Below are 17,726 nucleotides of genomic sequence, written 5' to 3' on the forward strand. Positions count from 1 at the left end.
CACACAAGCACACACACACACGCACACACACACACACCTCATATCAAACCAAATCATCTTAATGTTCCATAAATGTCAGCCTGTTCAGTGAGATTCAATTGCATTTCCTAATTCGGTGAGCCCTTCAAATGGTCAGTTTTAATAAGTGGCCATTAATCTTATCCTTGTGTGCGTGAAAGATGTGGTTAAACTGGTGGTGGGGGGGTGTATGGATACTCACACGCTGATCAGCTTAGGGAGCACGAACTGTGACAGAGAGTAGAGATTGAGAGGGTAGAAAATGGGGGTGTCCGCAATTGTGTGTGATCATCAGCTTAACGGTGTATTTGTGCATATAGTGTAATTAAATGTTTTCTAATGGTGGATCACAATTCTGCACGATTAGATGCTGAGGCTGCGATTGGCCGGCAACCAGTTCAGGGTGTACCCCGCCTCCTGCCCAATGATAGCTGGGATAGGCTCCAGCACGCCCGCGACCCTAGTGAGGAGAAGCGGCTCAGAAAATGGATGGATGGATAGATGCTGAGGTGGTTATGAAAACCCCAGGGGACAAGGCAGTGAGGAAACATGGATGCTTTAGGTCTATCATTTTGTAATTGGGCTCATCTTCTGGCTTGATCATCAGCTTTATTGAATATTCATTTTGAAAGCTGGAATGGCAGGAAACAAACAGAACAGAACCGAGTAACTGTTTCAATCCAAACATGGTGGACTAAAACACCAAATACAAATGAAATATCTGTAAAACATTCTTTTGTTTGTATTTTGCATATTTTAAAAGAGTAGGTTACTAAATAGTTAGAAAGAATGGTAATTGTATGCTGACGAACTGGCTAGCACTGTTAGCTCACAGCAAGAAGGTTCCAGGTTTGAATCTATCTTGTCTTGGGGTCATCCTGTGAGGATGTTCTTGCTGTCCCCATGTGGGACCGCTCTGGGTCTGACTTCTTCCCATGGTCCCAAAAAAATGTTAAATACTCTTGGCTCCGTTGAGCGAACAGTCCCAGAGATTGATTTCCATCAAAAACATGTTGTCCCTGCAGCTTTCACTTTCTTCCTTTGTAAATATTATACTCGTGCTCAGGCTCAGAATCCAACTTTCGCCTTTCATTTCCAGGATACATCCATCTTCTTCTTCTTCTTTTCCTTTCGGCTTGTCCCGTTAGGGGTCGCCACAGCGCGTCATCCTTTTCCATGAGAGCCTATCTCCTGCATCCTCCTCTCGAACACCAACTGCCAACATGTCTTCCCTCACGACATCCATCAACCTTCTCTTTGGTCTTCCTCTAGCTCTCTTGCCTGGCAGCTCCATCCTCATCATCCTTCTACCAATATACTCACTCTCTCTCCTCTGGACGTGTCCAAACCATTGAAGTCTGCTCTCTCTAACTTTGTCTCCAAAACATCGAACCTTGGCTGTCCCTCTGATGAGCTCATTTCTAATTTTATCCAACCTGGTCACTCCGAGAGCGAACCTCAACATCTTCATTTCCGCCACCTCCAGCTCTGCTTCCTGTTTTCTCTTCAGTGCCACTGTCTCTAATCCATACATCATGGCTGGCCTCACCACTGTTTTATAAACTTTGCCCTTCATCCTAGCAGAGACTCTTCTGTCACATAACACACCTGACACCTTCCTCCACCCGTTCCAACCTGCTTGGACCCGTTTCTTCACTTCAGGATACATCCATCATTTCTCTAAAAGGATACCTAAACCCAAGATGTCAAAACTTTCTGTTATATTTTAAATGTGCATATCTTTTATCAGCGGCACGGTGACCGACTGGTAAGCACATCTGCATCACAGTTCTGAGGACCTGGGTTCAAATCTGGCCTCGCCTGTGTGTGGTTTGCATGTTCTCCCTGTGCCTGCGTGGGTTTTCTCCGGGTACTCTGGTTTCCTCCCAGTGCATCGTTCAAGTTGGTATTATAACTTATATTGCTATCATATAGTATGCCATTGCACACCAACATTGACACAAAACCACCCCAAAATCATGTTAAATCACTAATTTAATAGGTCCAAAAATCGCAAATTTAATACCCTAAAAACATAGCTCATTTGGTTTAGTAATTAAGTGTTTAAGCTTAGCTTAGCCGTTACCTCAGCGTTATCTTAGCTTTAGCGTTAGCGGCTCACCACCTGGCCTCTTGCACTGGCTGTCGGCCGCTGGCTTGCTCACAACAGCATGTCGCTTCCTTTTCAAATGTCCTAGACCCATGGGTGATGCAATAAATGCATAAAAAGCATTTTAATAGGTGAAAATGAATCTGCACACTTTGATGCTGCCTCAGTTCATACTGCTAAGCGCTAAAGCGGTACATTTTTAACAAAACAGTCTTACTCCTTTTTTTGTTTTTTTTGTTTTTTTTTGTTTTGTTTTTTTTACTCCAGGCTTACTACTTTTACTTATTGTCTAAAAAGATTTTCAATCATGATGCATACGGCCTATCAGCAGAATGAGGGAAGGGGTGGAGTTTTCCATCACTTCTCAGAGAGTGGCGCGTTTGTGAGCACTAATAGATTTGTTCTCAAGCTACAGTATTTTCAGCACTTTAAATTGGTTAATAATGCGTAAAAATAACAGACCACATGGGGACAGGACAGACAAATAGCACCTGCAAAATCTCTCCTTCTCTGCAAACTGTCAGCCGACAGTTCAATGGAGTGCTGTGGTTGTAGGCAGCCCTCTATTGGCGCTTCGTTTTCAAACCTGATAATGCTTTTACACAACATGGCACCTCCCTTACTGATTAATGATCCTGTTTATTTCTTTTTCCACTAAAGCAATGTTAATCAGTGTACTGTGGTTTGACTAATGCAGGCACATACCATGTATTCTTACTTTAGAATTATGGGGCTTTAGTTCCTCTTTAACCTACCCATACTCACTTAATGGAGGATTGAGGCCATTTTAGAAGTGCTTAAGTTATGGGGTCTTCATGATCTATATTTCACTAACAAGTGGATTTTTATGTATTTTGTGCTCAAGAAAATGAAACTAGCAGTCCATCCATCCATGCATTTTCTACACTGCTTATCCTCACTAGGGTTGCGGGTATGCTGGAGCCTATCCGAGCTAACTACGGGCAGGAGGCGGGGTATACCTTGAACTGGTTGGAAACTGGCAGTCATTTTCAATAATAGCAATCCATTTTGGAGCAATTGGTGAATAACTAATTGCCTTTGAAATGTCGCATTTTCATTGCCAAAATCGACACACCCATGTCTGTGAGTGACGTCAGTAGCAGAAGTGGAGACCAAATTCACTGCATAGCCGGTGTGGGAAAAGTAATGTACTATACTATGAAGAGGCACTCTTTAATCATATTTTATACATTTTCGCTGTTGGGTGCAAGCCCCTCACCTTTAAAATCCTTTAAAATTACAACTTTTCATGAAAAAAAGACTGTATTGTACCTTATATTGTGTTATATATTGTTGCACTCTCAAATGAACAACAGCTATCTCACATGAACATGAAATTATGTTCAATCTCTAATTTAATATGCTGAAAAATCAAAATTTTATTCGTGTTATCGATTAAAATGGTAAACACGGCGGCCACCGCGGAAACAATCTAAAACACTAAATGTAAGCGTAAAAACGCTTAACATGGCTTAATGTCCCAGAACTGTCACCAATCACCACCTAAATCAGCCCAATACATCATTATAGTCAGCGCTCACTATAGTGTCCACATATGAAGATGAAAACAATAAAATCAATAAAATAAAAAATATATCAGGCCGATCGCTGTAATATTTTCAGAGGGGTAAATGGGCATAAATAGAGATGTCCACATACATTTTGGTAGTGATTGAAAAAAAAATATTTTGCCCAAACCTATGCGCCCTATGCAGCCAATCGTCAACCACCCCAGAGAGTGCTGCGCTGGGCAGCTGCCCTTGTCACCCATTCAAAAACGACACTGGTTCACATTATTAGATTGGTCCTTTAAGCAATTTCTGTGCTTTAGACATGCACATGACTATATTTTTTTCTCTCTGAAGCAATTAGAGTTGGCAATCATGGTCATTTCTTTACATTCTTGGATGATTGAAATGTGGCTTATGTCTTCTGTGGCTGATAATCTAAAAAGGTTGACTTTTAAATCACCATTATTCGGGGATTTTTTGAGAGGAAGAGAGAAACAATGTTTGACCTTGTCCAATTTAAACTCCAAAGGCATATAATGGCAAAGGTGTGTTTTATAGTAACAGAACTCTCAAATATTTACTATCAAAATAATTTACAGGATATGCAACATTTCACAATTCTTACCCCATAAGCAGCATACATTTAAAGTTAAATTAAGGTTTAATTTTAAAAGATCCTCCTTCTTATGTGGGAATGATCAATATTTTTCAGTGTCTTTTTTACTGCAAGGTTTATCTATTTAAGCAGAAGACTAGACTTTGTGTGCTGCTGAAGGACTTCAAGGAGCACAACACCAGCAAGACTCATAGAAAGATGACTCATCAGCATTTATTTTGAACACCCACGCTGAAGGAGTTTCCTCGGTGTGTATTTGTGTTTGACAGAAACTAAATGTGTCAGGGTGTGTTCCAAGTCAACAGTCAATGCACCAATGGTGCTAATTGTTTTTTAAATTAAAATACAATTTTTAATGAGAATGGGGCATTATATATTTTGTTAAGCACACAAATGAATATTTTTAAAGATTTGAACAAGAATGAAAAGGTTTAGAAAATAGTTATGTTGATTCTTTTTGTTCACATGATAGTTTTCATATGAAATTGGGAGTAAAAGCAATTTTGAGCCTCTGAAAAATGGTCTCAGATTGCAAGTTTTAGAAAATGACACGATTTCAAATGTGTAAGCAATGCATGATGTACACATGTACTTTAAATGTCCATTCCAAGTATGCAAAAGTACTTAACCATCAAAACAACAATGGAATACCATAAGACTCTTTTTGTGCTTGGCAAGATGATGAAATAGAACATCTCTCAAATGAAGTCTGGAATTTACACAAAACACAATCCCATTTGAGTTTGAATGAGGGCAGGGTAGGCATTTTAGCTGACCTCTACTTTGTAGTCTACATAAGGTTGTCAGTATTAGCTAGCAATTGGCGCATCAGAGGCATGCATTTATTCGCCCGTGCCAAAGTGGTATATTGCTTTCCATACTGCACGGACGGTCACACAACTGTTCACACTTCTCCTCTCCCAGTTCCTTTATTTTTGCTATAGACTGAACACATTTGGGTTGGACATCTCTCGATTGAGACAAGAGATCACCGTTTGACCTCTTATATGCAGGTGGAGTGGGGGGAAAAAAGTTTGTGAACCCTTTGGATTTTCTTAAATTTCTGCATAGATTGGTCATTGAATCACCAAATTATTGGGTATGTAAGAGTACAGTTGAATAAACATTTGAATTTTCACTTTTCTGGAGAGGTTTTGCACGTTGCTGCTTCTGTAGATTTACCGTATTTACATGACCATAAGGCACACTTAAAAGTCTTAAATTTTTTCCAAAATGGACGGGGCGCCTTATAATGCCTTATGTGTGCACCGAGTTCCGAAATCTTTAAATGTTGTGTGACTTTAATTAGCGCTCCGCTTGACTGACTGGGAGCATTTCCTGCCGACACGCTGCTTATATAGAGGAAGGCTGAGGACAGCATGCGGACGTAAAGGGGGAAGGGTGCGCGTGACAGAGGACGCTAAAGACACGCCCCCAGTAGGTATATAGTTCCGGTATGTGCATTGGTTTGGCTAAGGACCCCCGAAAATGGCACCTAGGAAGAGACACCCTTACGAAGCACAGTTTAAACTGCAAGCTATCAGTTACGCGGGGGAACACGGGAATCGAGCAGCCTTGAGAGAATTCAAGCTCAACGAATCCATGGTTCGCAAGTGGAGAAAGCAGGAAAACGAGCTTCGTCAAGAAGACGAAGCTGAGTTTCCGCGGAAACAAGGCGAGGTGGCCCGAGTTGGAAGACCAACTCGAGCAATGGATTATTGAGCAAAGAACAGCTGGGGCAAGCGTCTCTACAGTCACTAGTCGACTGAGTGCAATAACTCGGAGCTTGCCATCATTCCGGGAGGGTTGACGAACCGCTGGACATCCGTGTAAACAGGGCGTTCAAAGTGAAGTTGTCAGCGGCGTGGGAGCCATGGATGACAGATGGCGAACACAGCTTTACTAAGACTAGGAGGGAGCGCCGGGCGAGTTACGCCACAATTTGTGAATAGATTGTGGATGCTTGGGCTAACGTGTCTGCTTGCACTGTTGTTCGAGCTTTCGTAAAAGGCGGCATCATTTCTGAAGAGCCACACGGCAACGAGACTGACTCTGAGAATGACGAGAGGGAACCTGGCGTGTTTGATGGGGAACTTGCCCAGCTGTTCATTTCAGATACAGAAGATGAGGACTTTGATGGATTTGTGGATGAGGATTGATCAAAAAATAACGTGAGTACATTGTTAAATACTTCAATAAAGTACAATCGAACTCAGTTTTGCTCCCGCTGCCTTTTTAAAAACATTGTTTTACCGTGCATGCATGCTACCGTATGTTTTAAGTTAGCGTATGTTTTACCATGCCTGCGCCCAATAATACGGTGCGCCTTATGTATGTGTTAAATACAGAAATAGACCCCGTAACTGAGACTGCGCCTTTTAATACGGTGTACCTTATTGTCGTGAAAATACAGTAGTTAACTTATCCGACTGGTTTTATTATTTCCCAATCAAGCCAACTAAAATTACTGTATGTGGTTGTTCCACATTAACAAGCAAGTCAAAGGTTTTGTGCGTAATGGTAAAAAAGATTAATCTTTCTGCTGATGAAAAGCTCAGAATAGTCCCATGGTTTGCAAAGGAATGAAAACTGTACATTTCAAGAAAGTCGTTATACTGTTAAATTAGTTTGTTGTTTCTAGTTTTTTTTGTTTTTATGTTGTTGATTTCACTCAGACACTAAATGTATTTGTTCTGATAAAGGTATACAGTATATTCAAGGAAAGATTCTGTCAGGCAAATGCATTGTATTAACGGAGCAGCTGTTAAAAGGCCACTGATGTATATCAAGCAGGGACAGTATTTGAAGCTGCTGTTGACTCGAGAGTCCCAAGATCCTCCCGATACAGGATCCTTCAAAACCAGCTGTGCATGAAGCTGTACTTCGGCCATGTCTAACCAAGCTTACAAAGAAAATGGTTTACAGTGGGCTCAGAAATACATTAATTATTTTAAAATAGTTATACTCACAAATGAATGTAATGGTACTCTTGGATGATCCAGATGGATGGCGTTCTGGATAGTTGGCGGATGACGAAGATGGCGAAGTGATGTTTTGGAATGGAATAATGGGAAGTGAGATGGTAGACACTTTTGGGGGGACCTGAAGTTGTCAAAATGACCTCTGTGAAAAACGGCATCATTGAGATGAAAACTGCCTTTACAAGAATGATCTGGACAACCAAGGCGGCCAAAAGACAGAGTTACACATTTTGACAGGAAAAAACAACAACATTCAGTTTGAGATTACGGGCAAGTTATCAGTCACGGTTGCACCATCTGTAAGAGCTGCATTCGTAACCTTTTAGAATAGTTTTAAATTCTCCTACCGTAACTAGTCCTGGCAATTTGAGGTCTTTTTGTAGCTTGTTCCAGGCTAGTATAGCTAAATCCCCTTTTCGCGAATTTGGTTCGCAGTCTGGGGACAACCAGCTCAAGGGCATGTTGGGATTGACGGGCATGCTGGTTCTGCTTGATGCACAGAAATATGCTTAAGTAAGATGGTACCAGCCCAATCACAACTTTGTGCAAGAGAGAAAGCCATCGTGTCAAAATGCGTGTGAGAAGAGATGGGGACTTTGCAGTTGCATAAAGAGTGCTAGGGTCCAGTCGAATACCACATCTGGTAAGAAAGCGTAAAGCAGAATTATACACAGTGTCCAGCTTTATAGGTACTGATCAGGTGTTTCCATGTAGAGTAAATCAACTTTATCCAGGAGGGGAAGGAAAGTGTATGGAGAGTTACTTATTGACCATTTTCTTGCCATGTTATAAAAAGAAACATACCTCCCGCAGTAAAATAATTCTCATGCAAGACAATGCTCCATCCAATGCTTAAAAAGAATACCATTTCATCCTTATCTGCTGTGGGTTTAAAGGGAGAAAAAACTCAAAGGTCATGGTGTTGCCACCATCAAGCCATGATCCCAACCTGAGGGTCTGCGAAGCATCCTTAGAGGAAGATCTATGTGGGTGAACGGGCTGGCAGAGTACTTCCAAACAGCAGCTTTGGGGGGCAATTCAAGTGTCTTCAAATTAGATTAATGCAGAAACTATCCATGGATTTACAATTTTAATGAATGAGAGAATTGCGAATGTGAGGTTGAACAGGGGTTCCTCTCTTAATGTAACTTGAGTAGAGAAGATTGTTGCTCAAAATATATATATATATTTTTTTTAGGAACTCGATGTAACGACAGAAATAAAAGTGTTCTTCACACCCTATTTGTTTTTTTTAAACTGCTGTACATAATAATTGAGAAATTTATATTTTAAGTAATTTAGCAAGAAAAGTATTTTGTCATAATTGTGGTTTTGTGCAATAAAATCCCAATTATTTTAGAAGCTGTTATAATTGTTGATGATGCAAAAATATTATTCATTGTAAATTATATTGACTATTTTGGAAAATGACTATAAACATCCATTCAGTTACTATACTGCTTGTCCTTATTTGGGTTGGAAGTAAGCTGGAGCCTATCCCAGCAAACTTTGAGCAAAGGGCTGGGTACACCCCGGATTGGTTGCCAGTCGATCACAGAGCGCGAACATAAACAGTATAGGCTTAATAATTTGGAACAGTGTACACAGATGTACACAGAAAGATGGTAAATCTCCTTCATTTATATAATGATATATGTATGGGAGAAATGTTCTTATAATGCATTTGGATGGACTCCGATAAAAAGGTGTTCACCTGTTTACGTGTGCAACCACAAGCGAGAGACACACACAGTGCCTACAATGGGTAAACAATAGATACACCATAAACCGACTGTTTGTATTGCTCCAAAACAATTACAATTAAATTGGTTTGGATCAGAGATTGGAGAAAGTCACATATGTGGAAGTCTCAAGTCATAACCTTCAAGTCTCAAGCAAGTCCCAAGTCACTAAGGGAATAAAATCAAGCAATTCAAGTCGAGTCACCACTGAATTTCAAGCAAGTTGAGTCAAGTCATTAATTGGTTTAAGCAAGCCGCAAGTCAAGTCATACAATCTTGCTCCAGGCGCAACATACAGTACATTGGAATGGTAATACAATGTTTTTTCACAAATCATAACACGGAAAAAAGTATTCACACCTTATAAAAGTTAAATGAACAACAACTGAGATTATAATTGATTGAATTTATTGCACTGAATTGTATAAAAGTTGTATTTCAAACTCGATTTAATGCGGAGTACTTTGTGATGACAGCCTTGTAACTCGTACGGTTCTTAAGAGAACACCATTAAGGAAAACCCAAGACAGTTTTATGTTGGTCAAATATAATTATATGTGTACGTAATGGACTAATGGAACATGAAAGGGATTTATAATTAAGAGAATAATACATGACATAAAAATGTTGCAATCCTTAAAAAACAAATTTTTTTTTAAAAAAAGTAAAAATCTGCATTCCTCCTTTGTCCTCTACTTTCATTAAATCACTCAGTCGCGTTTATTAATTTATTTAGAAGCACAGACTCTGGACAATTGACCATTGTCATTTGATTAAAGGTTATGGTTCATATGCTGTTGTCTCAATTTTAAAAACAGTGCAGACAGCTTTATCACCGAGCCGACACAACAGATCACATTTTAATGGTGAAACTTCAATAAACACGTTCAATAGTATGAAAATTATATTAACACGTAGCTACTCACAATTTGTACTGTACTTACTAATATTGGAACACACATTTTTGATCGTAATGCAAAGTGATGTATAACCACCTGGCATCTTCTCGTGCTGACTTTTTCATCATGCTTGCAAACATCTCCGCACCTTTATTTAAAAAAAATATTATGATTGTTTTTAATGTTAAGTCATGTAGTTCAAGTCAACGTCAGGTCAAGTCTCTTGGCTACCAAGTCTAAAGTCAAGTCAAGTCTTTCTGAAATATTTGGCAGGCAAGTCGTAAGTCATAAAACTGGCGACTCGAGTCAAGTCAATTGACTCGAGTCCCCTCATCTCTGGTTTGGATTACATCATGTTAATATTTTTAATGCACATTTGCAATCCATTTCAACAGGAGCTTTTGTTTTAGGTGTAATTCATGTATGCATTTACACACGCACACACACACACCAACTTGGGAGCATGAGCTTTAAATGGGGCCTCGGTAACCATGGAAACCAGATCTGATCATGTTGGAGTCACTACACGTCATAAGATGGGGAGGCAGAAACCACACACACATGCCCACTAAACATGCCTGGAACACATATTTAGGCATAGAGCGACACACACACACACACACACACACACAGTCCTTCCTGCATAATGACCCCAAACAGCAAGAGGGGAGCAGGAAATTTATAAATGGGGAGGTGTGCTGCCAAATGAACAAAAAGCTGCCCTAAAATGGGGGAGGAAATGAAGGCTTGATGGAAAAACGGGTAGAACACACTTGATGGCTGAGCTGTGCATCGAATGAGAAATGCAGTGGGCATCATATCAAAGTACCAGCTCTATCCGGACACTCAGACAAAGGGTCTTGTGTATGTGTGCGTGTGTGTGTGTGTCTGTGTGTGTATTCTTTTTGCACCTGTTGTTTCCAGGAGCAGCACTTATTATTATTATTATAATATTTTTTAACAATTTTAGGGTGATTTTATATGAGCACCCTTTGGTCTATCTTGATCGCAACAAAAGGAAAAAAAACAATAAAAAAGGGCATTTTCTTCCTCTCTTTGTGGTTTGGTTGGTCAGGTGTTAACACAGTAACCAAATTCCGGTGAAGATTAAAGAAACCAAAAGTCATCAGATCCTTTCAGTTGTGGTGAGAAAGCAATCTCAACCTCTAGCTGCTCCAACTGGTAAATAAATGAGGTTAGACTTTACTAAACTGGAGATTGTGAAGGAGATGGCAGCATTCATCATGAATGATAATATATGAAAATTAAACTTAAATGGTTCTTAAGCGGCACATCATGTGACCAAACCAAAAAACAGGTTGGCGGACTTCCCGTGTGCTCAGTGAGGGCTGATGATTTGAACCTTAACTTGCTAGAATATTGTCTTTATCGCTGACATCTTCGGACAAAAGTTAAATACATGTACAGTATATAATTTATTTATACATACGTATATTGTATGACAAAAAAAAAAACAACAGTTCCAGTGACGTTGGGACATTGTGTAAAATGTAAATAAAAACAGAATACAGTGATTTGCAAACCCTTTTTAACCTATTTACAATTGAATACACTACCAAGACAAGCTAGTTAATGTTCAAACTAATGAACGTTGTTGTTTTTGGGGGGAGCAAATATTGTCTCTTTTTTAAATTGATGCCTGGAACACATTCTCAAAAAGCGGGGGCAACAAAGGACTGGGAAAGTTGAGGAATGTTCAAGAAACATGTTTGGAACATTTCACAGGTGAACAGGGTAAATGGAAACAGGTGATCGTCATGCTTAGGTAGAAAAGGAACATCCCCGAAAGACAGGCTGCACAGTTAATCAAATCTTAATCATGATCTCGATTTTGGCTGCCGAGATTAAATGAGCCTGATCATCGGCGATTTTTTACCATTTAAAATGCGGGCACTGCTGCAAAAGAAAAGGGATTCATTTGTAGCAAGGCCCGCAACCTCGTCGGCCAGCCACCAGGGTGCGAACATTAAGTTCCGGCACTGCGCTCCGGTGCAAACTTCGAAATAAAAGCCTAAAATGGCATCAATGTCCCTATGAAGTAATATATGAAGCTTTTATTTTGAAGTTGGCTCTCAGCGCGTTGCCGGAGAGGCGGCATGTCACGGTAAGACACTATTAGCAATCGTTGTAGTGGCTACCTTGATTTGAACTTTTCGGCTGACCTGACTGCAATGAAATAAAACAAAACGCCGGGAGTAAATAGAGGCGTAATTCGCAACTGTGGAGTTCTTTGCAGTTTGTGACCGTGCACGACTGACCAGTGGTCAAGCAGAGCAACGGAGATGTACTGTCCTTGACAATTCACTTTAATGACGATGGGGATTTTCAAATGAAAAGTCGGTGCTTGCAGCCTAATGTTATTGCCTTCTATGCTTTAACTGTATTTGCTTCCATTAAGTTGCAATTTGTGATTGCACTTTGAGTAAGAGCACATTTATTCAGTTAGCCCCTTGCTTAAGTAGAATAATTTTTTTAAATTATCATTTATCCTTATTTAAAGAATCATTTTAAACTTAAAACTGTTACATATTGTTTATTAAAACGTAGTGAAATAAAAGTAAAGATTTTTCTCAAACATGATGTGTCATTTTACACGTCACAACTTTATTGGACTTGGGGTTTGTATATGTAAACACGAAAAATGCGTAAACATCAAATATGGTCATCTTCGGTTGCTCTTGAAGACACCATGTGTTCGACTAGTGCTTTGTCACGGTCTCCTGCCGTAGGGCTCCACTAACCCTAACTCTGAACCGGAAGGAAGTGATTTGTCCTGTTCTGCCAAGTGCGGAAGTTGCTTGCACATAACCCGGATTAGAAGATGACATAAATTATTCATCAGTTTTTAGTGATTATCAGAAACGAACAACCTGTTGTGTATGGAAATTGCTATATCGCTACATCCTGATTGTGTGAGTTTATTTAGTGAAATACAAACAAAATACATACAAAACGCGAACGGCACACCAGCTTTCCCCATCTCGACAGTAATCTACATTACCGCTAAACAACATGCAGGTCATCATCAATATTTTATGTTTACCTATGAGTGTCATGCTTTGAGATCAGACCTCGTAGGGTCCACATTATACATTTCCTACTACCAACAATCTGAAACCTGGCAATAACGGACCAGCTGAACCAGTGGCAGGCAGAACAAGTCTTTGTTTAATCATTCATGTGGTTCGTGTGTTGTCCTACAGTACATGCGCAAACAACAATCTTTTTTTAAAATTATGCAAAGGAGAATGATCTGCTTGCAATGACGCAGTAACTGTGCTCTATTTGCTAGTGTACTGTAGCCCGGAAGACCATTTTATGCCTTTCCCTCACGAATAATAAGAAAAGCGAACACTGTCACCTAATGTCTTTGTGTTGTGTGGAAACATATCGGGGGACATGGACAAAGTTTACTTAAACCAAGAAAGGATTCAGTGCAGAGAAACCAATTTACAGGTCTGAAAGCACTCTTAATGTAAAGTTTCTCTCCTCAATACTGAGACCTGACATGAAATTCCATGATAAACGGTCAATGTGCGGCCCAGAATATGTGTAATAGATTTAGAATCTACAAATTAGGGAAATAAACCCATAAAAACTATCCTGTCATTGATCATTACTTCACACATAAAATTGCCATGTATTATAATTTAACTGTGTTGAACTATGATCAATTATTAATGTCAGGCTGTAGGCAATTAAACATGATCAGATTTGCACGATGTAAATTGTGTCTGCATTTTGTTTTGGCCACTAAGATGCAACACAAGAAGCATTCAATTACATAACATTATGTCCTATGTAATGTTATTGTATCCTGTACCAGAGAAATTTTAATGGTACATTAGATTCCAAGTTGTCTGCCTGCTTTTGTTTGTGCTCAGAACACAGATCACGTTTCTGTGATAATATATCACATTTTGGTGCAGCCTGTTTGTTGCTTGTCACAAACATAATATAGTGTTTATTTCTTTTCAATAATTGGCCACGAAATGATTTTGAAAGTATCAGATCTGAATTTTAAAATACACATATCGTAGATTTGCACTATTTGTTCATTGCTCCGACTTGCTGATGTTGTCCTTATCCCAAACAGCAGCTGGAATTAGACTCTCCCTTGATTAGGGATTGCATTAAATAGCAATAGTCACTCCTGGCATATACGTATGTTTGTATAAAGATTAATATTTCCAGTAAAAGTGCCATTAATTCAGATTGCATCCACATCCAGCAAGCTACGTTTCAGAGAGCAGGCTCGGGTGCACTTGAAAGCTCACCGACAGGAGAGCTAAAATGCCACCTTCTTAAGAATATTCTTTCATGATGTGATGAATATTTTACAGTAGGAACATTTTAGTGAGTTTTGAGTAATCTTTTTTTTTTTTTTTTTTTAACTTGCACTCCCTCCAGCTGGAAACTCAAAGATAGGGGCAAGTCAATAAGACAGAAGTCTCCACTGCCTGTCACTGCTCTTTGCACAAGTTCCGTTCTGACCTAAGCATGGTCTCGACGGAAAAGCTAAAACCAGATTTCACTGTCATTTCAGCAAATGTTAATGGGCAAGCAGGAAAGTCACTGCTATGTAGCTTTTTCAGTTTGAGTCATAATAGGCAGTAAAATAATTTTTTTATTTTGGCCTTCAACAATGATTTTCAAATACAGTACAGTACATTGTGTGTTTATTTGTATGTTAGTGTGGGGTCCTTAGCCTTGCATCGGTGTAGTGTCCTGATGTCCAGCAAATGCTGATCCGTTACTTCTACTCCGAGGCTTCTCTTGCTGTTGGTTGCTTGGTAACCCTTCTCTTTTGCTTATCAACGATGAAAAGATTGGAAGGACATGGAATGTGGATGAAGACGCTACATAGAAAAAAAACCTTTCAAGTTAAACGATTGCATTAAATTGTACTAGTCTCCAGCGCCCCGCGACCCTAACCAGGATAAGCGGTGTTGAAAATGGATGGATAGATGTACTGGATAACAATCCAGCATAAAACTGAGTGGTCAAATCAGTATTGCAGAGTAAAATCAGATTCTCTTTAAAAATCCAGTTTACAAGCGATAATGTGGTTAATACACAGTGAGGAGGAAGAGGTCCATTGGTTTTGTTACCCTTCCTTCTTTAATTAAATTGTTGCCTGCACAAGTTTCAACCCTCAAAAATACCCTTTCGTTTTTACAGAACAAGACACATTTCTATTTTCATGACTCCAGTCTTCAGTGTGGATGCTTGTAGTCTGCAGTACAGCTATGACAAAACATTTTATTTCCAGAAAATAGCTTCCAGGGAAAGGCAGTTTATAACTTCATTACACAGACTAACGCTTCTGACATTACTTCATGAAAAAAAAAAAGTTTATTTTAGCTGCCCTTGGGCTAATATTTGTTTGACCTGTATTATACTGCATGACCGACTCGAGAGAGGGGTCACCATGTATTTGTCTTGTAGTTAAAAATGTAATAAACAGCCTGTTGATGGAAAAAAAAATTAATCAAAAAATCTTGTAATTGGCAATTTTTTTCTTGCAAGATCTTTCTCCTTGAGGGAAGAAGAAGAAGAATATTTTATTGTCTTGAACATGCATGCATGCGCACGAAATTTGTTCTCTGCATTTAACCCATCACAGTGAACATACACACGTGTTAGTGGAACACACTGGAGCAGGGGGCAGCTGAAGCGCCCGGGGAGCATTTCGGGGTATCAGTGTCTTGCTCAAGGACACCACAGCCATGAGTCCGGGGGATGTTGGCGGATAATCCAGTCGGGGTCTTGACCCTAGGTCCACCACGGTGACAGGCGATGATTTTAATGTATAGATTCAAGGAACTGTCTAGCAGCCGTGTGTCAAGCATTTTTAGATATACTGTACTTGTACACATGGTGACAAAAGAGTTTTTAGCTGGTATATGTGCATATGTGTCCAATTGTATGTTTTGGACATCCATGTGTATGTAGAGGGAATGACTTGCTTTTGTAACTACTATGTACTGTACATATATGCCCACCTGTTTGAAAAATAAATGTTTAATTAATGTCACTTCAAATTCATGCCAATAAACAAAGCAGCATTTCTTTAGTACATATTGAAGTTGGGCCGTACCATGCTGAAAGGCTTTCACATATCAATTCATTTAAAATTCAGTGATTGTATTTATTGTTTCTCTTCATAGAGTATACAGAGGAAACCAAATGTGTAAAAGACAACCATGTATTACAAACAACAACACAATAGAGTGATGACATGCAACTTGAAACATACACTACTTGTGACTGGCCCCAATTCATAAATGCCTCCTTGCCTCGGAAGCTACGGTACAAAAGGGAAGAGCAAATGTGTTTCTCTCATATGATAATGTTTGGAGTCATGAATTCATATTCCTCGTTACTTGCTGCTGGGTCTGTTCTGCCTCCATCATTGCGCTGCCGGCTGCATGAAAAAATCTGCTCATGCGCTCAGGTTGCAGATATCTCTGTCAATACGGGCCATAATTTATGATAATACAGTGGACTATTTTCGCACTGTAGTAAACAATTTAAAGGAAGTGCAATTTAAATTGAATGCTGGGATGTAGCTGCACACGTTATTTTTAACAAAATACTGTACATAAGTCATAGGATGTTAAACATTTTCATATTTTAGGATTACACAGTTAAATGTTATACACTATTTTGTGTTACTGTAGTGCATATGAACACAATCCAGACTGCCACTTGAATCTACAAGTCATTTCCCCCCACATATTTAAAGAAATGAGTTTCACAGAAAGTCACTGAAAAGTGTGGGCATTTTGCGAAAAAGAAACAAAATGAAAAAGGTCTCGCTGTGATAAAACTGCTACAATGGTGACACTATTGTTTACAAGCTTGGAGTCACTTTGGTTTTCAGTCACCATATGCTTGCAGTTCCTACCTCTTTTTTTCTGAAATGTTGATGCCCTGTCATCAACAATTTAATCAGTTTGAAGCTTGGTGAGATGAATCTGTGGGATTACCTGCATGTAATATTATCAAGAATGAGCCGCGTCACCTTTCTAGGCATTACTAAACATTTTATTGACACTTTCCATAAGTTGAAAGATGTAAAATGCTGTTTTTGCATTTTGAAAAAGCTATTAGTAGTGCCACAATACAGGAAATTCTCATATGTAACTTTCATGTACAAAATGCATTTTCATGATCTCATCAATAGCATCTGAGACAAACAAAATGAGCCATAGTCAATTAAATTGTTTCCACTTGGGGAGTAACAATGCAAATAGACATGTTAGATTAAAATTTGCTCTGCCGTATGTAACAAGAGCAACACTCGGTGAATATTTTGCCTTCTGTGTCCCATCCCATGACATACTGAGTGCAAGATTCCTCTCACTCATTATTTGCTCTGTTTGTGTTTGTGTGTGTGCGTGTGTGTGTGCACATGCGAAGGTGCTACCACACTGTCTTTCTGTCATTCTCGCTTCCCTCGGGCATCAGTGTTTTCCTCATGGCTCCACTCAGCTTTATCAGCATCCCCCCACAGAGTGCCAAACACAGAATAACAAGAGCAATTCTAATTGTTTTGTATGTGTGATGTGTTTGAAGCAAACATTTACAGGGAGACATACTACTGTACTCTCTGATGGGTGCTCTCATGCATTTTTACCTTACTGTATGTGTTCTCATTTACTAACAGACTTGTTCTTTAGATCTGTGGAGTGGTTTGCTTTTTGCTGATTTTGATTATCCAAAGCCGGAAGCAATTAACGGATCAATAGCTACAGCTTAACAAAAAAAAGTGAACAGCCAATATATTACTTTAGTCTCTTGA

General features: G+C 39.4%; 1 protein-coding gene across 7 annotated transcripts in view; it reads left to right on the forward strand.

Moving 5' to 3' along the window:
* si:ch211-26b3.4 (connector enhancer of kinase suppressor of ras 2) overlaps positions 1 to 17,726 on the forward strand; it is a 77,829-nt gene that overhangs the window by 3,930 nt on the left and 56,173 nt on the right. The gene's annotated exons all lie outside the window — the stretch shown is intronic.

This window comes from Phyllopteryx taeniolatus, chromosome 10 (genome assembly GCF_024500385.1).
Source record: "Phyllopteryx taeniolatus isolate TA_2022b chromosome 10, UOR_Ptae_1.2, whole genome shotgun sequence".
Lineage (NCBI taxonomy): Eukaryota > Metazoa > Chordata > Actinopteri > Syngnathiformes > Syngnathidae > Phyllopteryx > Phyllopteryx taeniolatus.